Genomic DNA, 24,746 nt, shown 5'->3' on the forward strand with positions numbered 1-24,746 from the left:
AGAAGCAAAATAAAAACCTGCAAGAAGCATGAGACAAGACTTCTTTCACCTTCGAAGATGAATGGGTTTCTTTCAACTCCTGGTGGTAGGCATTGAAACAACAGGTAAAACTGCCACCACAGGAGCTTCTGAGGAATGATGCCTGCAGGCGACTCCCTCAGAACTGTCATCCTCCCCTATCCCCAGAGTCCTCAGAAAAGAGGAATCTTTCAGCATGAGATAAGAGCCAGTAAATTAAAGCTCTCGTGGACCAAAGGAAAATAAAGCAAACTATACCATGGGACTCACATTAAGCCTTTTTTATCTCTTGTTATCAGAGGAACTATCTTGAAAATCTATAGTGATCATAATTGTTATTCTACCATGTGGAAAGGAAAGCTTTTTTAGTGAAATCTTAGCCCAAGCTACTTAGTGATTAGCAGCTTAAAAGTGGCACTTTCAACTCCATCCATTCAGTAGCATCACTGTAGTGTGCTCTGTTAACTGTCCCAGCCCATCTTGCAAAAACACTAATTTCAGACTGTTCAATCAAAAAGGCACACTAAAGTCTAGGAAAAAGCCTATTATAGGGCTACTGGGATGGAAATCCTCACCTTTGCAATTATTGCCTGTCTATTGTTGTACATGGACTCCCACATCCCCAGTACTGGCCTGTGGTCACTCTCTCCATGCAGGTCAGGGAACTTTCCCTTTTCCTGAGGCCAGACCTAAGGAGGATGAAGGCATATACAGGAATCATCAGATTCTCACCTAACAAAATAAACAAGGAAATAATTCAAAGACCTATTAAAAATTTTTTTATGAATGACCTTACTATGAAGTGGCTTTTAGTGATATGAAACACGATTAAAATATGAAATCAAATAAGCAGTATTGATTTACATATCAGTTCACTTTTTATAATTTAATTTTAATATCTTAAATTAGTTGTTTCCTCTCCGTTGTGACAGCTCCAATAAAAATTTAATTGCTATCAGACATTTATTATTGGTAATAATGGACCTTGAGTCCTGGGGCACAAGGACTCTTGGTTGCCTCTTTCAGCTGACACTGTGCCAGCTCTCTAGGGCAGCTCAAGGTACTATACTACTATACTATACTCTTAATTTCCAATGGGTTTTAATTGCAATAATTTAACCTACCCACTCAAGCCAGAAACAGGTGTGAAATAATTTTTCTGATCAAAGTGAAAAAAAGAGAAATTTTATTTTGCTACAATTCTGCTTTTTTTTTATGTTGCTAAAAGAATATGGATTATCTTTATTTTCACATCTGGAATTCAATGTAATAGAAAATACGACTGAAAAGTTTTTCTTGCTGCCAAAGAAAGCATCATACAATTAGTACTGCAATTGTCACCAGTTTTTGGACCATGCAGGCGCAAGAGAGGAGGTAAAGATAAGAGAGTGTGTTTTCAGATTCCATCGGGGAAAACAAGAGTAATCATCATACAAATGAGTGTATTTTTCTCAGTTGTCAGAGTTACAAGTCCCCATGTGTTAACAAATGGAAAATAACACATTCACTGCAGTCAATCTAAAATAATCCCAGTGTGAAGGATGCCAGCAGCAGCCCTGCCAAGACATGCAGCATCTCCCCATGACCATGACAGACTCCACTGGTCACAAGTGGAGGGGAGCCCATGAGTGCATTTAAATGATGATAAGGCTGCCAGCATTGCTGTACCTGGCAATGACAGTTTGTACTGCACAAATATCACAGCAGAATATCACACCTGCACAATGATGGCTGTTCACTTGAATATTTGCAATCTTAGCTAGCTAAATCATTAAACTGCTGGAAAAATTATGCATGTCTTAAGTCCTGACATATGGAGTAGTTTTCCCACTGTCTCTCTCAAACTCAGAGTAATTTGAAAATTATCCATCTTCTCTTGATCTTTCATGTACTCATTTGTCCCATGATCTCATCACACTTGTATTTGTTGATCAAGGAAGCTCAGTGGTATGAATTAAATAGTAATTGCTCACAGAACAGAAATTGCTAGAGAAAGTTTTCAGCTCGCTGAAACACACAGATCTGTATCCCAGGAGTGTATTACTAGAAACATCCTTGTTATGTTCATGGCTTAACTGTGTCTTACACTTTCCCAATTAATAGGATTTCATAACCCCTGAGGTTTATGTGCAAGAAGAAATTGTCAGTGAGTTTTCAATCCTGGATACTTGAGAAAAGTAACTACTTTGGCTAATAAATCCCTCAAGTAACAATTAGTGTTATCAATGTAATATACATAGTTTATGATTCCAGTAAAATTGCCAAATGTCTTATTTTATATATTCAGACAGCCACAGTCATAAGGTTTAATTCCTAGGAACAGCGAAATTTGCTCTGCCTGCTGAACATGCAGCTAAGAGGGCTTTTTGCCAATAAAAGCTGTGATCCTCACAGGAGTGACCAGTGCTCCTTGCTACTGCACCAACAGTGCAACAAAGCTGCCACCAAGTCAAACCTGCAAGGCTTCATCCAAAGCCGCTGAAACGAGGAACAAGCTTTTCCAGATACAGAACCCAGAGATTTTACAGTATACATGCATATATCAAACAAAAAAAGGATGAGAAAGAAAGGAAGAGTAGGTATTTTACATCCTTCATCCATACCCTCTCTATGTCTGCCACCAACACTGGGACCAGTGCACCCAGTTACAGAAAGACTGGCTGACAAAACTGTTCCTCTTGTCTGAGGACAGTGGTTTTGCACAGATCATGCCACAAACACTCTGCCCATGGTTCAGGGGACAGTTGGGATATGGATTTTTTTTTAAGTCCTACAGTCCACCAGCTAAGGAGAGCACTGCTTAAAAATATTAAATAACTCAGTTTCAGCCGATTTTGTGTTTATGTCCACACACAATCAGATTTATTCATTTAGTGGTTGTGTGAAATAAGGTATTTCCCAGGGCTTTGAAAAGCTGAAATTTGGAGTTGTCACAGGCTCTGTTCTGGCACTGATGAATATTTGACCTTGTGCAAGGTAAAGTGGTAAAGAGATCTTGTACGTCTACCTGTCTGCAATCTAGGTTTTCACATTTTTATAGAATAGTAACTCAAATACCTCCAGCAGAATCAATAAGGCAGTATTGGGAGTAGAATCACAGAATGGTCTGGCTTAGAAGAAACCTTTAAACATCTTCTCCAACCTCCTGACACACACTGGAGTATCTTTCACCAGGATCAGGTTGCTCAAAGCCTGTCCTGAGGCTTTGAATAACCTGATCTGAGGAGGAAATTTGTTACAGAAATATGCACTTTTTTCAGTGGACTCTGCAGTCCTTAGCTTATACTAGAATTTATTAGAATTTGTTATAGCTTCAGTGAAGAACTTTAGAAAATATTCAATAAAGAACTGAGATAGTTTTAGTTTATATTAAAAGTATATTGTCAAAGAAAAATGAGTCTTTTTCTCCTGCATTTGCAGCATTTCTTCCTTTTGCCTCACTCAGTTTGGACAGTGAACCTAGACTACTTAGTTTTCTATCCTTTTGTGTTTCAACTTTGTTTTCAAGGGTTTTATTGTGTGGGTATTTTTTTTTTTTTGTCTTATTTTTTTGTTGTTGTTTGGTTGGTTTCGTTCTTTGGTGGGTTCTGTGTGTGTCTGTCCTTTTACACACTGGGTGACTCAACCTGAGACCAAGAAAAATGCAGTAACCCCTTCAGCAGTGAAAGCATTTCTATTCAGGTTAGGTTTGCTAGTGTGTTTGCTTCTAAATTCTATTTTCTGTCTTGAAAAAAAATCTTATCCATCCGTGTCTTAAATTGATTCACAATCCTCTGAAAATTGCCATTCCTTACAATGCAGCTGATGAGCCATTTGCTACCCTTCAACTTTCTGAGGTTTACACCAATATCATTGTTTTACCTGCCTCTTAATCATCTTCAGCTTTATAAAAACCCTTAGTGAAACAATTTAAGACATACTAGATGCACCTGAAAGGGGAAAAAAATAATAAAGTGAAGTTTGAATTCTGAATGCCAGTTTTACATACTCAGCAGCAGCTTTGTCTTTATCAGCTAAGGGTCACTGGGCAACTTTTGTCTTTAGCTGCATTTTAGAAATAATAAAAATGGTCAAAATAAAATGAAATCAAGTATTTCCTCCTGTTTATATTAAATAAATATATATATATATATATTTACCAGACAGATACAATGCAAAACAAATTTTGGAGATATAAAAGAAATTCATGAGCTTTCAGACCTTTCAGTCTATTCTGCTTTGTCTTTTGAGGCACCTCATTTCCAGATAAGAAAATGGACCTGGATCTATTGGGCAGGAAAAACATGAAGTAGAATTTTTTCTTTAACTAATAGTATACATTGCTCCAGGTTTATTGATATCTATCTTCTATGTCTCAAGAACCAATAAATATTCATGGGACAGTATTGTATTAATTAGCTTAACCTGCAATCAAAAAAATATTTTTGAGATTTATAGTGTGATCCTGGAAACTTCAACTGGCCTCCCAGCATACAAAGAAAAGTGCAACACTTCATGTGGCAGCCAAATCTGTCACAGAATGAAGCCCTGCTATGTCCTGACTGCCATTAAAAGCAGACTGTAAAGTGCAAAGGATCATGACATCTGTTCTACCCTGGTACTTTTTTCCAGTGTTAATTTTCAAAATCCTTTCTTTCCTAGTAATACATGCAAATATGAATTAGAGCGAAATTTTAAAATACGCATATTTTTGACACTAGAAAGTGTTAAGATGAGAATAGAGAGGAACTTCTCTATGCTCTCATGTCCATTTCTAGCCCACAGCTCCATGCTGCCACCCCCACAACAAGCCAAAGGTCTGCTCTATTAATATTTGTCCCTTCCTGTCCTTGTTTCACTTCTGTGTCATCTGTTATCACTTTGGCCATTGCTGTTCAATCTGCAAACATGTGGCCTAAAAAGGAAATCTACCATTTTCATTTTCCATCCTTTAGCCCTGAAGCATGGTAGTGGCATCCACCCCTCAATGAGTGTGGATACTTCAGCATTTGTCCATAGAGGTATGACAGGTATTACTGCTTGAGATGACACAAAATATTATACATGGACCAAAACCATCCTTTAAAACAGACTCATAACTCCTGGATTTCTCTGTCACACAAGGAGACCTGCTCAGCAGCTCTCCGAGTTTCCACACAAGCATGCCAGCATACTCAGCCTTTCAGCAGCATCACACCAGAGAGCTCAAATAACACGCTTTTCTTAAAGATCTGAAGAAGTATTTTAAAGGAAATAAAGTCTGATTACCAGGTCTGGAATCAACATTTTTTTTTTTGCTAGAGAGATCTTATTCCAATTAGGCAGACACAGTGCAGAACCTACTGGATCAGCAAAATTGTTTCAAGGACACTTGGCAGCCTGAAACACACATGCATACTCACATATTCAGGAATTACTTCCTTGAAAAACTTTGGCTTTTCTAATTAAATGAAAAAACCCATAACATTAAATTAAATCTAAATACCAAAGAAATTATCAAAATGGCAGTATTAAGGTTCCTATAAGCTATTTTAATTGCATACAAAGTATCTTATACTTAATAAAGTATCTATCTAAATAATCTGTTTGTGATAAAAACATGCCCTTGAAAAAAAAGGATGAAAAAACATGGCTTTTAGAAATTCAAGGAGTTAATTTCTTTTTTCATTTTAACATCAATGTTTCAATATTTTGTGAGATTTAATAAAATTTAATATCCTTGAAAGAAAGAGAAAAAACATGACTAGTAGAGATTAAGATATAAATTTTCTTAATTTGGAACTATTTTGCTTAATTGATCAGGCTGATGGGGTTAATACACAGACCGTAGAAATTCATAAAATTGTTCTTTAATAATATAAGGAGTTTTCAAACAACAATATCAAGCATCAGTTTGAAACCAACTCCCATAGCAATTATTGATATCATACCCAGAATTGTGCTAATAACAACCATTCTTCAGCGATAGGTAAGCCTTGAACATTTAATAGTAGTGTAAAAAGTACAGCAATTTCTATTTTCCTAAAGCCAACTTGCATTAAAACCTCCCCTTAGGAAGCAAGAATGAACCAGCAAAGCACAAACCTTCAGCACAGCAGCAAGTAATACAATTCCTTCTCCAAAAAGCTCGTAATTTCTCAAACATAGGCAGTTTTCTGATCCTAAACCAATTTCCAAAATCACATTGTCATGCAACACACCATATGCTGGAAAAGAGAAGAGGAGGGGCTGTGAGGCTGCTTGCAGGTGAGCTGTGACAGGGTGTCCTGGGGACCAACACCCTGAGAGATGGCACTGCCTGGACCCCTCCAGCCCTGTCACCTGCCATGGCTCCTCTGCTCTGAGTTGCACAGGAGATTGTTCTGCTCCTAGGAGAGCAGAGCCTGGCACCAAGTCATGTGTTAATGTCACAGCACCTGACTTTGTGACTGGTGTGTGCCTCTGCAGGGGTTCTGGGGCGCAGCCTGGACATTGCAGCTGTGGCACCTGCTGAGCCTGTGTCCAACTGGAAGGGCACTGGTGAACCTCTGTGCAGTGTAAAAGAAGCAGATGGTAGTTTTGTTTATTTACACTGGAAAAACAGCTGTTTCTAGAATATCTACGGAACGGTGAATGACCCCCAAACGTGATGGTGAAGTGCTTCTGGAGTGACCTCCACAGCAGAAAACACAGCACACTGACAGCATTTGCACCCCTGGTTAGAACAGCAGGCTGGAGTGCAGAAAGCACCAGCCCCAATGGGTGTCCCCCCTTCCCTTGGAACCTGCATTGAGGCCAGGGAGCCCTCCTGTGCAGACAGCCTCTATCAGGACACTGCTAAAGCCAATGGCGATGGGGCTCCATTCCCCCTGCTCTGCTGAGCCCCTGACATGGAGGGCAGGGCTCCTGGCTGCCAGGCTCCCAGCGGGGCTGTCAGAGGCTTCACCAGCTCCTGCCTCCAGCTGCCCGTGGCTGGAAGCTGTGGCAAAGGCCTGGTGCCAGCCAGGGGCAGAGAGCCAGCCCAGCTGGCAGCAATGGTGCAGGGGGCAGGGCAGCTCCGGGACGTGCCAAAGCTCCAGCTCACCAGAGAGCACTGGGACACTGGCAGGGAGGGAATCTGGATGGATCACTTGGGCTCACAGACCATTTTCACTTATGTTGATCAAAGGACAGCAGAGCTGGCATTTAGCAATAATTTGTTGGGCCAGCTTGCGAGACACAAGAATATTTTCCACTACTCAGAACATAACTGTAGTAGCAGCTCTGACTGAGAAATCAAGTTATAACTATGACATGCTGAGTGCTCAAATAACTGTTATTTTGACAGACTGGCCCAGATTGTCATCTCGTTTCTTGAGAGAAATGCTGTATTATTTCATAAAAGAACTCCTGCAATACCCATTTATGTCAAAATAAGAACCTAATGTAGACTTGCAGTCAAGGATAATCAAAATTTCTCTCCAAAAAAAAATGCTACGTTATGCTCGCATCTTGAGAAACCTGCTAGGGTTGGGGTCAAAATTTCAAAGTTTGCAGTTTGTGAAGGAATATTTCTTTCTTTCTTCTTGATGTATCAACAGAATTATAACTTTTTTATATGTTTTCAAAGGTGGACATAAATGTATTTTATTTATGCCTTTGCAGTGTGAAGGAATAGGTGCAATGCTATCAAAACTTTAAGCATATACAGGGAAGGCAGTAGTAGCCTTTTGCTTTTCCTGGTGACTTTCAGGTGATTGAAGAGCTAGGTCAGAAGAAATGTGTCTCTTTCCTCTCTATCCAAGAGAAAAAAGAGGTGATAACTAAAATTTCTCCAAATTTCTGCAGCCATTTAAATCTTTAACTCTTTTGAATTTTGATAATTATACACACGTGGTAGTGATAAGTAGAAATCTGTATTAGATTTTCATATAATTCCATCCTAAGACTTAGAATCTCATACTACAGACACAAACATTGTAAAAAAAACATTTGGTTTTGCTCCTGCAGGACTGAGCTTTTCAAGTGATAAACTGCACTACAAGTCTTCCAAGAACAGACTACTAGAGAGTGATGTTTTTGTTATTTCCTGCTGGGACAGAAATATTATGAAGAGTTAGCTGAATGAGCAGAAATGCTACAAAACCAGTTGGTCTTTGCACTCAGCTGTATAGCAGAAGCAAAAGTTACACCTTGGACCTGGCGGGGGAAGACCAGCCAGAACGGAAAATGGTAGTCTGGATTTCAGAGTGCATTTTGCAGGAAACTGAGGCTTTTTTGTGTTTCCAGAGCAGCATTATCCACCTATTATTTACCTAAAGGTTGAGCAGCTTCTGAATGCCATGTTCTGTGTAGGAACTCCATAGTGGCTCTCTATGAACTCTCTAAGATGACACGCGGTGTATTATATATAAGCTGCTGACAGATAATACATCTTGAGGAAATATCCAGTACCCAGGTTCTTTAAAAGAAAACAATTTCATTTCTACTCTGTGACCTCCATAGTTAGAATGTGCCAAGTTAAGCAGTTACCAGTCAATTGTTAATGTTTACTGTACTCAAATCCAGATGTGCTAACTATTAGTGATCAGCAGCAGGATTCCCAAGGTCTGTAAGATCTGTATTTTAAACCATATGTTTCTTAATGGAAAAACATCAAAAGATGACTGCAAATATTATGTCAAAAAATAGCAGAGCTAAAAACAAATATTTTTTTTAAGAATATTTCTCTAAAACAAGTAGAGTTCATGCACCAAGAATATTTTACAATCATAACAAGTGCCATATGGTTAGCTAATATCTGATGTGCACTGGTGTTTTAGCACTATCATTTATGCTTTGCACTACACTCTAGCAGATAAGCTGGTTCACTTTCGTTTCAATACCCTACTCCTGACTGTGTTAATTTTTTATCAATTAATAAATCTTGCACACATTTCTACAGTCTTGACAATGAGTCTTAGCATATCTGATCTTGTTCTGATGGAAGACTACATCAAAGTAGTAAACAAATATGAATGTGTGTCCAGCTAGTGACCCTTTCTCTACAAAAGCTTATCTCTGGCTCATACTCTGCCTGTCTGTCACTTGGCCTGGTATTGGCTGGGTCACTTGTCCTCATTCCCCACTTCAGAGCTGGGATCAGCAAACAGGGGAACGCCCTGAGCACCCCTGGAGTTGTGACCTCCAAGAAGACGTTTCTCTCCCTCCAGCTGGAGGATTTCTGCCCCTGGGCCCCAAAATATTTGTTAGACCTCCCTGTCCACTGTGCTGCCTTACTGTCTTGTGTTACAGACTGCAAGGAAGTCAAGCTTCTCTGAAAAAACCACATTTTTTAGAAAAATGGTATTGGACCAGTTAGTACCAGCACAATTTCCTAAAGGGAGCAGCAGAAACTCACTATACCCCATCTGAGAATCTTGTCCCAAATATTTGACATACAGAGATCAGGGCCAGGGCGTGTTAAGCCTGGGGAACATTAATCCCCATCTGTCAGGACGGAGCCGTGCCTGTTCCCAAGTTGTCTGGCCCCTTGCCACAGAGCACAGGTGCCCAGCAGTTACAAGTTTATGGCCAGGCTGCAAAGCACAGCAAGCAGCATTGCTTCTGCAGGAGGTTCTGCTCACGTGCCAGCACCAAGAAAACAGCCAGAGAGAAGCTGAGTAATGGTACTGGAGGTGGCATAAATTCTTCTCTTGGTGTCCTATTTTCAGCAAAATTGGACAATTATTGTAGGTTCTTAACCATAAAAAAGGTTATCACATACTGGCTTTTATTAAGAAACATCAGCCTTGACTTAGGCACATGCACCAGTAACCTGTGAAATGGGTTTGAGACAGAAGTGCCATCTGGCTAGAGGCAGTCCTTGAGTGCCTGCCCTGTCAGCAGCAGCTGTCCATGCACCCCTTCTTTTCTGCACAGAACAACACTCCAAAGCAGCCTCACTGGCTGGATCAGTGGGACGACTGCATCCCTGCTTGGTGCCAGTGGGGAGTTCCAGCACAGGAGTTGGTAACACTGTCACTGCATCACCTTCTGCCAACAGTTTGAAGATACCCCAACTGAGAGAAATTTTGTAGCAATGTCACCTTGCTAATTGCTAATGCATTTATTTTTCAGAAATTATTAACCACACAGTTATTCCATACCTGTAGAACATCTATATCAAAATAGTTATAGAGCAGACTACAGTGGAATGAATTTTGTCTAGTATAGAGTACTAAATGGCAGTATTTTTTTATAGTGAAATCCGTTTTGCCATAAATAAAGTAGATCTCTTAGAAAAAAAAAATCTGCTAGTAATTGACTGTCTCTGCTAAATTTTGGAGCATGGACTTCATCATTCCTCTCTACACATGAACAGTATTCCTTTTGGGCTGTGTTCTTACAGCCAATCCACCATGCGACCACATCCACAGTCTACAATTTCAAGGAAGTGACCCTATGATTACCTACATGAACTTGCAGGATTTTAATCTTTCCCAGCAACTCTTTTTTCCCCCTCACTTCCCATTTTTGGAGATTGTGAATATCACATGTAAGTAAGGTGCTCATCTTTGCCTTGTTTCAACTTTTTCAACTATGTTTATTGCACACCCCCATGGCAGTTTGTTTTGTAAACACATATTTCTGCTCAGCACCAGAATTTTCCTATAACTTAGTATCCTGTATAGCAAGGTAGCACAGGGATAGTCTTGTTCCTGAAATCTCAAAACTGACTGTTGCTGGCACATGTGCCATGATTTAAGGTCAGGGTGCAAAATATCCCTTTTAAGATGTTGACAAAATAGTAGTATTAGCAGGGACAAATCTTGCTTTAAAGTCCTGCCTGTTTTCACAGGTGCTTTGCAGCAAAAGCAGCTTGAGGTTTTTTCCCTTCCATGAAATTTCCTGATCTTTGTTTTAACACCTCTCCAGAGCCTCGTGGGTCACAGCACCATGCTATTGAGCTTTCCCACAGTAATTCCAGGAATAGCTCCAAGATATGAATCATTATGTCCTGCCTTGATCATCAGATGCTTATGCAGCCTGTGTAATGCCCCATCTGGATAACTCTAATTCATACATTTGGGGCCTTCCTGCTATTTCCCTGAAGCTGCCTGTAGCTTGTGCACAACTCTGTTCCCAGTACAGTAACTGGAGCCAAAATCTCAGTGTGAACAGAAAGAGGTTCATTGCCTTGCAATGAAGTAGAGGATCAGTTCTGTCTCACGCAGTGCTGCCCCGCCACACACATGACTGTTGCCTTGTTCACATTCCCTCTGGCTTTTCCATCACTCGAGGTGAGGACACACAACCTTCTTTCCCAGTCAGAGCTACAGAAGAGATCTTATTGCTCCTTGTTGTTTTTTCCAAAATTTACCACCTAGCCTTGCTAATGCTGTCTGAATGCCTATGCCTTGGTGTTCCACACCACTGCTCTGATTCCAGCCTCCTGCTTCATGGAGCACTGATTTATTCACAGGCACAGAGGGCTACAAGAGAGCAGGAACACGTGCGTCTTCATGCTACAGGACACCTGTTTGCCCTTGCCTGCCAAATAGCATTTTGTTCACGACAGTTGTGGTTGCCACCAAGACAGATTGAATTACAGCAGGTGCCTGGGAAACCCAGGAACTTTTGGGGGATAGAAGTCTATGCAACTGTAAAGCACTTACTGCCTTTGGAGCCAGCTTATACTTGGAAAGACTGGCAGGGGCAAAGTGAGCCGCAAGGAAAGGAGCCTAATGGAGCTAGTGAAAGAAACATTCCCATAGGGGCTGAGCCACCAGCTGCATCTGACTGGATGGAAATAGGATATCAGATCCTTCTTTGCTCAAGAGAAGGCTGAAATCAAGTTTCCATGCCTGAATATGGAGAATGAGACAATGTTGTGGCAACAGGGGCTCCATGAGTTGGTGAGAAGCTGGTGGGGTGGATCTGAGGCTGCTGCCATGCCATGCCCTGTGCTGACCACCAGCACCAGCTGGAGGTGCTCTTAGCAGCGTTTTGATGAACCTAAAAATGTACAGAAAATGCAATTTCCTTATTCTCATAAACACTACACTCAAAAACCTGCAGGTTCTTGGGAAGATAACTGGTTCAGACCATAGTCTGAAAATCCACTATCACAAAACCAAATCCCCCAAACATTATGGAAGTTGGCTGCAGCTCCTAGTCTAGATCTAAATAAAAATCTGTTACAAATGCCATCTACCATGAGAAGTGGAAGCAGCATTTCCTGGCAGGACTTATATATCAGGCAAATGACATCCAGCGAGGTGCAGAGTGCTTTCATGAAGGCTCCTTTTAGATGGAATCATTTATGCGATCCCCATCTAAAAGGGGGACTGTGCTGATGGGAAGGACTTGCTTGATAGAAAAAATACACTCACAAAATAATCGAGATGTATACAGTGATCAAAGGGAAGTACCCAAGAACATTAAAAGAATATAATGTAGTAATTGAAAGACCTAAGAATGATGAACCAACACAGTTACCATACATTAGGAACAATCATTTAAAAAGTGGTAAATAGCAGAAGGCATGAGCAATCTTATTCTTTTTTAAAAAATATTTTAGTATGTGACCAAATATTTTGGTACTTATCAGGCACATTAAAAAGTCAAACAAAAACCCTTCAGATGAAGCTTATAACATAAATGTAAAGATATGACTGTCTAAATCAGATACACGATTAATAATTCTAGTTTTGCTAGGGAATATCAAAATTCCATTATTACACTCTGTGCAACACAGGTAAAGAACAGAGTTGCAACAGGGGTAGAGAAAACTTTTTCCTTGAAAATTCAGTACTGCCAAAATAAATCTGTATTCTTATTGAAAGTTTTGTCTTAAATTTATTTCTGCATTTTTGGCAATTTTAAAAAAGGAAATTATATTTTTAAAAAACCTCAATCCCTATTTTATGAGGGACCATTCTGCGCTTACTCCTGATCTCCATCATTAGAGGCCAAGAAAACACAGTAGTAAAAATAAACTTTTAAAACAATTCCACAAAATTCCATAACTGGTGGATTTTTCCCCCCCTCTCCAATATATTACTCGCAGTAACTTTAAAATTCATCTAAGTCTTACTTGGAAAATGTTCATACTGAGACATGAACACACGAGCGATGTCATGAGAATGTGAAGGGAAGCACCGGTGTGAGCAGGGCTGGTGAGGAGCGCGCACATCTGCAGGGACCGCTGGGGCCGGGGCTGCCCCTGCTCCGGGACACACGGAGCTGCTGCCGGAGCTGCTCCGGGACACACGGAGCTGCTGCCGGAGCTGCTGCCGGAGCTGCTCCGGGACACACGGAGCTGCTGCCGGAGCTGCTGCCGGAGCTGCTCCGGGACACACGGAGCTGCTGCCGGAGCTGCTGCCGGAGCTGCTCCGGGACACACGGAGCTGCTGCCGGAGCTGCTCCGGGACACACGGAGCTGCTGCCGGAGCTGCTCCGGGGCCACAGAGCTGTTTCTGCTGCGGGCGGAAGGGCTCGGCATGCGCCGCTTATTGTTAGCGGAGTATGGAAGTTTGTGGTCTGAAGCAGGAGCGCAGACTTGGTTCTGCTCTCAGTGGCTCCGGCTGCAGACACACAGCGGCACTTGAGAAGGATTTGGTTTCCCTTGATGCTGGTGCTGTACAGCCTGCGTGAATTGGGCGGGTCCCGTTGAACCTCAGGGTGGGAATACTAGGAAACACCTAGGACACGCGAGCTCGAATAAAGAGACAGATGTAACACGTAAAGAAACCTTCATGGGACCCTTTACAACATGCAGTGGTTTTAAAATGTTGTCTAGAATTCAATAGGCTATACCAAGGAATAAGATGTCAAAATACATTTAAAACACTGTTAAAAAAAGTCCCTGAAGAATAACAGAACTTGATTTAAATGCATACATGAAATTTTAAGAGGACTTTCATAGGCCAAGAAAAATAATAACAGAAAGCAGGTGCAAAGCACTTTAAGGAATAGGTTGAACTTGATTTACAAAAGAGACTGAATTTAGGGAACAAGAGCTAGGTAATTTAATATGAAAGTAGGTATATGGTGAATTGCTTCCACAGAGATGGCAATTAATTTTAACTAATAATATATAGTATTCAACAGTAAAAGACTAGCAGTTACCCAAGATTAATCTGAAGCAATAACCAATAATAATTATTTTTATGATAATCTGTGATTATCTATTACTCGTGACCTATTTGACCTTTGGATTTGTGTTGATGTCAATAGCTGTTTTACTCGCATATCTTGAATCCCTGCTTCTATCACCCAGAATATTATAGTCTGGATATAGAGATTTTCTTTTAAATATTGATAAATCTTCTGCTCTTCCTCAAATTTTAATAGCAATCATAATAATTTAATTAGAACTTAACAAAACAGCAATTCAGGGCTTAGTATTTTTTTGCCAAATGAGACTTTTTATCATTAACTTTAAAGAGAAGAAACAGGGCAGAATTTCTAGCTGGGCTTTAAGGACAAATTATTTTCAAAGAATGATAACTTTTCAGATTCAATAAGAAAAATCCCTTAAGTCTTTAGGGAAATGGGATTAAACCAAGATACTTCAAATCATATCAGCCTTCAATTAATAGAAGATTTCCTGATAGCCTGAGATTAGAAGGGAAAAAAGAGCAGAGCCTGTTCTCAGGCTGGGAAGAACACAAGGCGGAAGAGATATGTATTCATTTCCTACATAAGTGGCAGCACTTTATATGATTTTTGGAAATCAGAGAAAGGCTTGAGAATCCCTAGTCACTGACTAAATGACTTAGAAAAATGTTTCTTCAATATATAATTGGAAAAAAGGAGAGGGAGCTTGAGTGGATAAGAAGACAAAATGTATGATTTATTAACCAAAATACCAAATTATTTCAGTGATAGGCAAAAGGGAAATACTCTAGCCATAAAACAGAGAGGGACATTTAATGTTTCTCCAGGACAGAGCCTGAGCATGGCAGGACCCAGGACATTGAAGCCTTAAATGTGAGCATCAAAGACAAAGCAGCTCCTGCTCGAGCAGTTCCAGATACTTAACTGAAATGTCACAGGTTCCATTTCATTAACTACTTAAATGAATTTCAAGGAGTAACACTGACAACTTTGGTTTTAACTGAGCAGCATTACAGTGAGCTGCTCAGCTTTCCTCAACAGCAGTGGAGACACTAGCAGTGCTCAAAGACACCCTTCCTAAAGAAATATGCAAACTTGCTCCAACCTCTGAATGGATTTGCTCCTACAAACATGAATACAGGAAGCTTTCAAGAACCAGTGCTCACTTGCAGACCCAATTCTAACATTTAGAAGATATTACCACAAGGAAATTTTCAAAAGCTTGAGGAGCTGAGACATTGAGGCTGGTTAGTTATACACTAACCATAGTCATGGGGCAGTTTCTTGTATTTCCAAAACCCTTCCTATAAAACTTTGCAGGGAGTTTTTTGTTTTTGAGGTGGTGCTCTTTTCTATTTGTGTTTTTTGGATGGGGAAAGGGTTTCTGTTTGGTTGGTTTGGTTTTTTTTTTTTTTTTTTTTTGAGGGAGGAGTGTTTGGTGTTCTGTCGTTTTGGGTTTTATGTTTACTGCGGTTTACTTGTTCAGGTTTTTTAAAATGATTAGTAAATAGCTGAGACTATTGGTTGAAAAATAAAATTTAAAAGCTTGCAAAAAAAAATTGGTGATACAGAGTGGTGTTTGGTTAACAGTTGGACTTGGCAGCCTTAGAGGTCTTTTCGAATTTACTGATTCTATGATGTCATTGAATGGTCACAAATAGAGAGGGTGTTAACCAGGCTCAAGATCTAGGCTTAGTTACATGCTGTAGAGTTAATAATAATTTGCACTCACAAGCAAAGGCCGAGTCCAAATCCATAGTGGTTGTGATCAACAGGGGCAGAATTTCCCTCCTCCTCCACCAGGCAGGCCCATTGCACCCTGTAAGGGCTTGTTTGCAGGAGAAAGCAGATGGTGTTTGTAGTGCTGCATTCCAGCTGGGATTCTGCCAGGGAAGGGCAGCCTTAGTTTTTGTCCCCTTTTCACCATGACAACTTTGCCAGCCTGGCTCTCCTCACTTGTTTTTTGTGGCAGTGTTAGCTAGAGGAGGATCACAGGGCAGCAATGTTGACTTGTGATGCTACAGTTGTTCTTTGGGTGAGTAAAGACATTTGCTTGCAAAGCTAGGAGTTAAGCATAAAAGATGCAAGAGATGTGACTTATTGTTCAAACATTGAACAAAACAAAAAAAACCCAACCAAAACTAAAGGACGAAGTAATTGCAATTAGGACAATTAGGAGACCTTGACAACTTTCTCACTCAAATTGGTATCATAATTAATGTTAAGGCCAAAGTCAGCTACCTTGTGAGCTGTCCTGGCTGACTCCAGAAAGCCTCCTGCTAGAAGAAACCGTATTTCTGGATTTCTGAGACAGTTTCCTAAGACACAGAAGAGAGGAAACATTGTTGCCCTCCATACAGCCATCAATGCACTCTGACCAGGGTTCATGATAAAAATAAATTGACCGAATTAAAGGGACAGAAACAGAGAAGAAAAGACGACATGTTATGTATTTTCTTTGCTGAATGCCTCACATGTATTTGGCAGGTACTCTGGAGTGAGCACAGCCTGCCTCCAAGAGATTGCATGGGAGTTGGACTCCAGCCTTTGCAGCACTTTGTGAATAGACCTAATGTCACAGGCTGGATAACTACAGAATTGTGTTGCTGTTCACTTTAAAGCACATCCCTTTGTTACCCATCACTTCAAGAACTACTTATTTCATGAAATGAGCTTTTCTAGTGTCAATCCTTCCAACTAAACAAAAAAGGAGATGAAAAAAAGACTATTTCAAAGTCTGTTCTTCGTATATGAGCAAATGATATGGAGTGAAATACACTATTCTTCAAGCTGGAGAGGTGAATTGGTATCCAGCTAGGACTGAAGCAGCCCTTAACAATAATACCTGATAGTTCTCATTACACTGCAAATGAAAGTGTTTCACAAGGATGACTTGAAAGGCTCAAGTAAGATATATTGTTAGCATTTTTCTATTTGGAAGATCAGTGGGATAAGGAACAGATTAAACTACCAGAACCTTTTAAAGGGACTAAATTTCGCAAGCACAAATGAGCTGGATGAGCCAAGATAACCTCTATATGTCCTGTTTTCTTATACTGAGAGACCAAAGTATTCTTTAATCCTCAATGACATTTGTTTAGACAAGAAGCAAATACCCCAGAGCACAGTCTCTGCAGGAAGAGCCTGGGCATGTTTCCCTGCAGCACAAGCAGCCCCAGAACTTGAGGCACCCATCCTGGGAAGGGAGATCCTGGCATGGTGAGCCTTGGCAGGGGTGGTGCAGCAGCCCTTGGCCCCAGGAAGTGGGAGCAGAGAAGGGCAGCCCTTAAAGCACAGGAGGCATCAGACCTCCTCTCTGCACCCTCTGGCTGCCCACACAAGGGGTCTGGTGCTGCACAGAGGTTTCTGCAATGATCCCCAAGAGGGGAAGAGGTTTAAGTGCTGCAGATTTTACTACAACTTTCAATATTTCTGTTTTCTTTGCATGATTTCTTGACCAGTTTGTTTCCTCTTTTAATACAGCTTAATGGGTTTCTTATTTGATGTGGTTTTACATTTTTCCTCTAGGATACCAGCATGAACTGCATTGCTGTCCTTGTGGCTACCAATGAGCAGGAAGGCAAAAAAAACACAAGAGAACTCATTTTGCTGATCTAACAGGTCCTTGGAGCTAACTAAGCAGATTACTGGATGCCCTTCTGCATAGAATCTTCTCAGCAAACACTTCAAAAAATACAGGCTGTAGAGTAAATGTTTCAAGCTCTCACTGACTTTCATTTGCATGAAATCAGGTTCCTCTGTCCCTGCAGAAGGAACTTACAACCTCTTTATTTTTCTTTCCCTTTCCCTCAAGCCCTCCTAACACCACATAACATCAAAATAAAAATACATTTCCATGTGTTGCCCTTCAAAGGCCTCTCACCCTAGACCACACTCACAAGCAGAAAGAGAGCTGGAATTCCCTTTGCCTTTGGCCTTTTTGCCAGCTGGATCTCCAGTGTCAGGAAACATCCTGAAAGCACCCAGACCACCAGCAGGGACCATCCTATTCTCTTTAACAAAGTGACCACAGCTCTAGAACTCCTTCTGAAAGACCCTTTTTGTTAAATAATTGTACTTGGAGATACCAAAAAAAGTTGGTGTGTAAGAGAAATGTATTAAGGAAACAGAAACCAGGTTTTAATGGAATAAAAATCCCTGCTGAAATGCCTTATTTTCACATGGCTTCAAATTGTATTAACCTGAATCATCTAAGCAATGTACGTGAAAAACAGAAATCCCTCATTTTCCTTTTAAATAAAACAGTGAAGAGCAAACTAGCTTAATGACATTTGATTGGCTGAATAGAAACTAAGCAGAAAGAATAATTAATCCTCTTTGCCGAACATAACATATAAAATCTTAATAATTCTTAAAATGGCATTTATTGCTGAAATAAAAGCATTTTGATGCTTCTAAATGGAAGGAGCGGCAAAGAAATGACATTTTTGCATTTTATACCATACTTAACATCAGCTCATGGCTTAGCTTTGTGTTTGCTTTGAATTAAAATATGAGTAAAAGCTCAAGCTTCACTCTTTTGGGAGCACCAGTGTAGTTTCAATTACATTATGTAGAGGAGCAGAGGGTAAGGGAAATGGAATGGTTGATGTCTCAGGGATGATAGAGCAGGGATCCTCACAGGGAAAGCAGGAGCTTTAGAAAACATGAGGATGAGGTAATAGCAAATGTGCTAGATCTTTCTCCAGGAGGATCTGGAGGAGATTAGAAGGAGAGGGACTAAGATAATAGCATTTGAAATTAATCATGTGTATTATACAAATGGCCTTGTTTGCCAAGCCATTTTATAGGGGCAGTGACTGCAGCCCTGCTTTGGTGGGGAGTGGCTGCTGAAGAGGGGCCCTGGGGTGGGCTTAGGAATGCCCAGTGAAGCTGCTGCCTCCAGGGCAGGCTCTCCCTGCTTTTCTCATTCAGGGGAAGGAGCAGGGACCAGCACTGTGGCTGAGCTCCTGGTACCAGACCCTAAGGAACAGCATCCCTCAATCTCCTGGCTTCTTCAATATCTCTTTCTCCCACTACAATTAAAGGAATGGCTGTAATGCTTTTATAAACATTTCAGATTATGGGTTTATCTGAATAACAAGAGCTTCATAGCAGTGAAATCCAAGTCTGCACCTGGCCTGCAGCACAGATAGAAAGGAGGAGCACCTGGTTGATTCCATAAGACAAAGTATAAACAGATGATTGTCACACTCTGTCTCGAGAAGGAGTGAAATCAGCTCCCTGTTTTACTACATCTAACACATTTAGATTGGCATTAGCACTTCCAGGACTTGAAAAGGGTAAGAGCAGCTTTAGCTGAGGTGGTGGCTTATATCAGAGCTTTATTTCCACTGCTTACTCCTTTAAATTTCAACATAGTTGGGATGCTGAAGCATATAAGGACAAGAGTAGCTGAAGTCATATGTGAGAATCAAATGTGGAGTCTCAAGTAATTTCAACATTTTAAAAAATGTTATCCTCTGCTTTGCAGCTCTAGTCATGTAAAGAATAGGATATAACAAGGATAACTTCATCCCTGTAAGTCACAATCCTCTTAGGATACATCCATCTTTTCCTTGGTGCACTCATATCCAATTTCAAAGCTCAGGTCTTTTATCACACCCACAATATCCACCTAGCACCTAGATAAACTTAATAAAAATTCTGTAATACAGTAATCAATATTTTCCAGGAAAGCGTACATTGACTAAAATGTTCACTGAGTGGAGGAGGATGCTGTAACACCCCTGCCTAGGGCAGCCCGTGGTGGGGGTTTGGGTGAGTTCCTCTGGATTTTGGCTTGGCTGCCTGTTGGGGGCTCACAGGGCAGTCCCAGTGGTGGCTGTGCTGCTGAGCTCCCTGGCATTGTTCCCTGCTTAGGCTGCAGCACACACTTCCCTGCACAAATTCATCTTAACAACTCTCACTATTGAAATCTAAACCTCCACATCTCAAATAAAAATACAGAAATGTTACAAAATTTATTCACATGAACTCATACTTGCAACAAATAGAAATTTCACACATCTTGTGCTTAAATACTCTTCACTACAAAGCAACTAACATACTTCACAGTCATTCTATCATCAAAAGAAGCCACAGAAAGACAAAAAATGTTCAAATATGACATTAAAAACACAGAACAAGCTCAGCATAGAGTAACTGGACAAGAAGCCTCTGAATTCTTGGACCTCTTGAGAATGCACTTCAGATGAGAAGTCAGCAAGAGTTTAAACTCAAGTCTTTATGCAGACATTTATCATAATTTTCTCTGGCTAGTAGCAAGATTTGTCAGTCCATTCAGACTGCCATTATCATTGTCATCCACACCATATTCCACTGAGAGTAATTAACCAGTACCTACCCTAAATTTTTAGCTTCTCTGTGATCTTACAGCACACTTAGCTCATTAATCTTGTCTTTAAAACCTTTCCAGACATCAGAGTAGGCCTTGGTAATTTTGCCGGGGAAGATTTCATAACCCACTCTTTGGCTAATTACTGGCTGAACACAAATGTAAAGCCTGGCCTCACTCATTAAATACAGGCAGGGTCTGTCCCTGGGCAGCAGCACCTTGTTCTGCTCTCGGTGTCCCCCACAGTCACTGCTGAGCCCCACGCTGGTGCCACCTCTGTCCCGCTGGCCACTCTGCTGGGGACAGAGCTGGGGCAGCAGGGCAGCCTTGGCTGGGGGAAGGAGCACTTGGTGCCTGAAGGCAAAGGCAGGGAGAGCTCAGCAAATAAAAAGAGAGATCATCTTGCTTTTCTTGTCTGCCTCTGCCTGGAGTAGCAACCTCTCTCCAAGGACTAGACTCTAGCTGGTTATTTTAGGGGAAGGAAGGCAGCAGAGAATGGGCTGGGTTTGTTTACTTCAGACTAATTATTTCTCTTTAATTATATTACTACTATCATCATCATTTTAGTTATCTGAACCAGGCAGTAGTTAAGTAATATACCCTTTTTAATCACCCTTCTCCTGACTACAGGTTCTATTCCAACAGGTACATTACAACAGCAAAGTAAAGTTGCTCTACTGAGGCAAGTTTCTGATGGCATGTCTAACTATCTGATTACCTTACTGTGTGAGTAATGCAGCTACATGGTGTCTGCTTTGCTAGTTCATCTCTGTGTATCGGGTAAAAGGAAGCAAAAAGCATTATAAAATTATAAGTATGTATTTCAAGTGCACTGTAAAACACATGGACAAAGATCAAACAGTACTTGACCATTAGATATTCTTCCACATCTCTCCTGAAAGCATTACAAATCTGCCTTACTTATGGAGCAGGAATGATATCCCTAAAGGAGTTCTTTAAGTTTATAATTTGTTCCTTGTAAACTAGCATTTTTTTTTTCATTAAATGAACTAATTTTTGTTGCTTTCATGCTTTATTGATCAAAAAGGCCTCTAAGCATTCACTGAAGCTGTCACACTTGCAGATTGATGTACAGCATATAAATAAGGTGTATATATTGTGCAGGAGATACAGTCTTAATTTCTTTCACAGGCACTAGAAAGGTTGTCCAAGGATCCCATACTGAAAGTCACTATATCAATACATAGGCAGATTTTAAAGCTTGTGAAAAATAAATTTACATGTCAAACTTAGATCCAAACTCTTATTTCAGGCTCTAATTCTATACTCATAGCTGGGTTTGAGACATCAATTCTAACAGGACCTCTTGTTCTCACCTTGAGGTTGAATATGCCTTGAAGGAGAACTTAATGCTCCAGTACCAGTGATGAAATGTCTTTCTATAAATACAAATGATCACAGCACATATGCTCCTTTCCCTCATCTCAGCTTCAGGACTGCAAATTTCTTGTGTTCCAGGAAGCCTTAGACAGCAGCATTAATGTAAAGAATGGATCCCCTCCTCCTATTTTTTTGATGAAATAGGACCCAAAGGCAAAGGCTTTCACAAGTGATGTCCCTTCCATCACTGATTTTGTTCAGCCAGGAAGAAAGACTCCTGAGCACAAGGTTTATGGAGGTTCCCAAAGCATGTGGGGAGAGGTGCAACAACTCCAAACCCTAAGAAGGAGGAGCTGCATGGAAAAGAAGGATACAGGGGCTCTGATGGCTCCTCCTCATTTCCATCAGCCACTTCAGCTCAGGAACACAGAAGCTGCTCAGTTCTTGGGACCCCATCTGGCCAGCCTTTAGCATTTCTACAAATAACAGAGAGGTCAAATAGCATAAAGTCTAGTTTTGCTTCAGGTGGCTTAGGGTCCCAATAAACTTTGCAAGTAGCTTACAGATTCTGAACTCAAGATCTGCATTTTGTGTGCTCAGAGTTGCAAGTGACCTGTTGATGAAGTTGATTACAAAGACCAACATGTAAGAGTTGAACAAACACAAAGCTCCTTCCTGAAGGACTTAACCAACACATCCAACACAACCATCCACAGATCCATCCAGCAAGTGACTGTGGGACAGGGTGTCTCAGCAGTGTGTCAGCCAGGAGCTGGGGGCAGTTAGGACAGGGGAGCTCTTCAGGGTAAAGAACATTTTGTACAGTGTTGGATTCAGCAGTACACAGGCTATGTACATACAGGCACTCTTCAGGGTGCACTGCCTAAATAGGAATAAACCAGATCAAACTAGACACTGTTTCCAAAAGTTATCAGCAACAGATGGAGAAGGGGTGTGGGTCATACAGCTTTGGTGGTGAAGAATGCTAGATTAGCCTGATCCATCAAACCCAATCTTAAACCTCCTGAGGATGTGAAGAATGATGTTTCCTGGCAGACACTGGTACCAGTGAGGATGTGGCAAAGTTCCTGTCAAAGGAACCAACAAATGATAGAACTGATAACTGATCTAAAGCTGATGAGCTGACCAGATGAGTCCCTGACCAGTCTAGGGAACCATATGACTGACAGGCAAGCAGTTTATAGAATGGGGTGTCTCATTTTTAAGGGCAGGGCCTTCTAAAACACCCCCTTCTAGGTGTTTTATGTGGAGATTCCTCCCAAGTGGGGACAATCCTCAAAGTTACTTCTTTAGGCTGAATGAAAGACAGTTACCCATGGTGGTTGATAAGGATGAGTAACTTCAATTTCTAATTAATAATTATTTCACCAATATAATTGTTTAACTCTTGCTTTAAAAAATAGATATAACTGCTAATATAGAGCACAGTCTATACTACATAGTAAATAATTCTGATAAGTCTCTTAGTCTTTATCACAAACAAAATAAATAATACATTTTTATATGCATATTTGTGTTCCCATACTTAATCTTAAAGAATAATGTTGTATAAAGTTTCAATTATATCTATACAATCCTCTAGACAGACTGGTGACCAAGCCTGGGGCTAATATTGGATCCAGCACTATTCTGAGGAGTTTTGAAAGCAAGAAGGCTGTACCTTATGGCTCAACAGTGGGTCTTTTCTAAGAAACTCGGTCTGAAGCTCCCATTCCAACCACAATAGGAGCTCTGACATATTTCATGAGGGCACATTTTGTTTTCAGTATGCCTTCCATAGGGACAGTAACCAAAACACAACAATTTCCCAGTATGTGGGAGAACAGAAATACACCATTAAGAGGAACACATCACCTCAAGAATGCTTTCTACTCTGTTTCCCCAAGTCATTGTTAACCTTGGGAAAATGACAATGCCACAGAAAAAAACCACTTATTTAAAATGCTGGCATTTAAAGACCAAAATTGAAGAAAATTTATTTTATTGAATTAAAAAGACTTGTATTTTTTCAGCAATGTGTAAATGTCATTTAGTGTATACAGAAGATTATTTTGGTGAGAGAATCTGTTTCTGGAAACCTCTAGTCTCACCTACTAAAACTATGCTAAAAATAGAATAAGAGCAATATATTTTTGTTAAAATAGAGCTCTGAAAGAATACAGATTAAGTCTTGTTATTGTAAGGCACAGTAGGATTCAGCTCCTCAGCCATGCAGAGTACAGCTGCTGATCTGGGGGCAGAGACTTTAAATCCAGTGAACACTGATGATTTTATGGTGAATAAACCAAATTTCATCTTTTCTTTCTCAGTTCTGTGGTTCTGAGAGACCTGGTAATGACATGCAACTTGTGAAAGAGAATAAGTTTTGGCTTCTGGTCCTGTGAGACTTTGGGACTTGTTACAGGCCCACATCTTCTAAATGGATTTATTACCTTTAGTGCTGAGGGTACCTTCTTCTCTATACCCTAACAAGCAGACCTTTGGTATCAGGCTTTGTTAGAGCACCAGTGCTGCCTTTGCTAGGTAAAATGCCTTCCAGCATCATTACCTCTATCCATAACACAGCTCAGATCCCCCAGAGATGTTTGGGATAGGTGGTATGTAAGGGTTGCCTGCAGTGACTTACTGCAGAATCTAGTTTTAAGCTTCAGAGAACATTTTTTTATTACCAATATGGGAATGTAGTTCAGCACCTGGCACCAGTTTTCATCAGAGGATTATTTTGTAGGATACACAAGGCCTAGGGGAGGTTTTTAGAGGAACTTGCACCCAGCAGCTCCAGCTGAGGCACTCAGAGCCTCATCCACCACTGTGCTGAAGCTGCACTCAGACTGAATCTTGATGCTAGGAGGAGTCCAGTACCCTCAGTCCTGAATTTCCAGGGGTTTGAGAGCATTCTGAATTAATGTCAAGCTTACTGTCAGTTCTTCCTCCTTCTCCCGCCTCCCTCCTGTTTTATTACAAGTAA

The sequence above is a fragment of the Lonchura striata genome, chromosome 8, assembly GCF_046129695.1.
Source record: "Lonchura striata isolate bLonStr1 chromosome 8, bLonStr1.mat, whole genome shotgun sequence".
Lineage (NCBI taxonomy): Eukaryota > Metazoa > Chordata > Aves > Passeriformes > Estrildidae > Lonchura > Lonchura striata.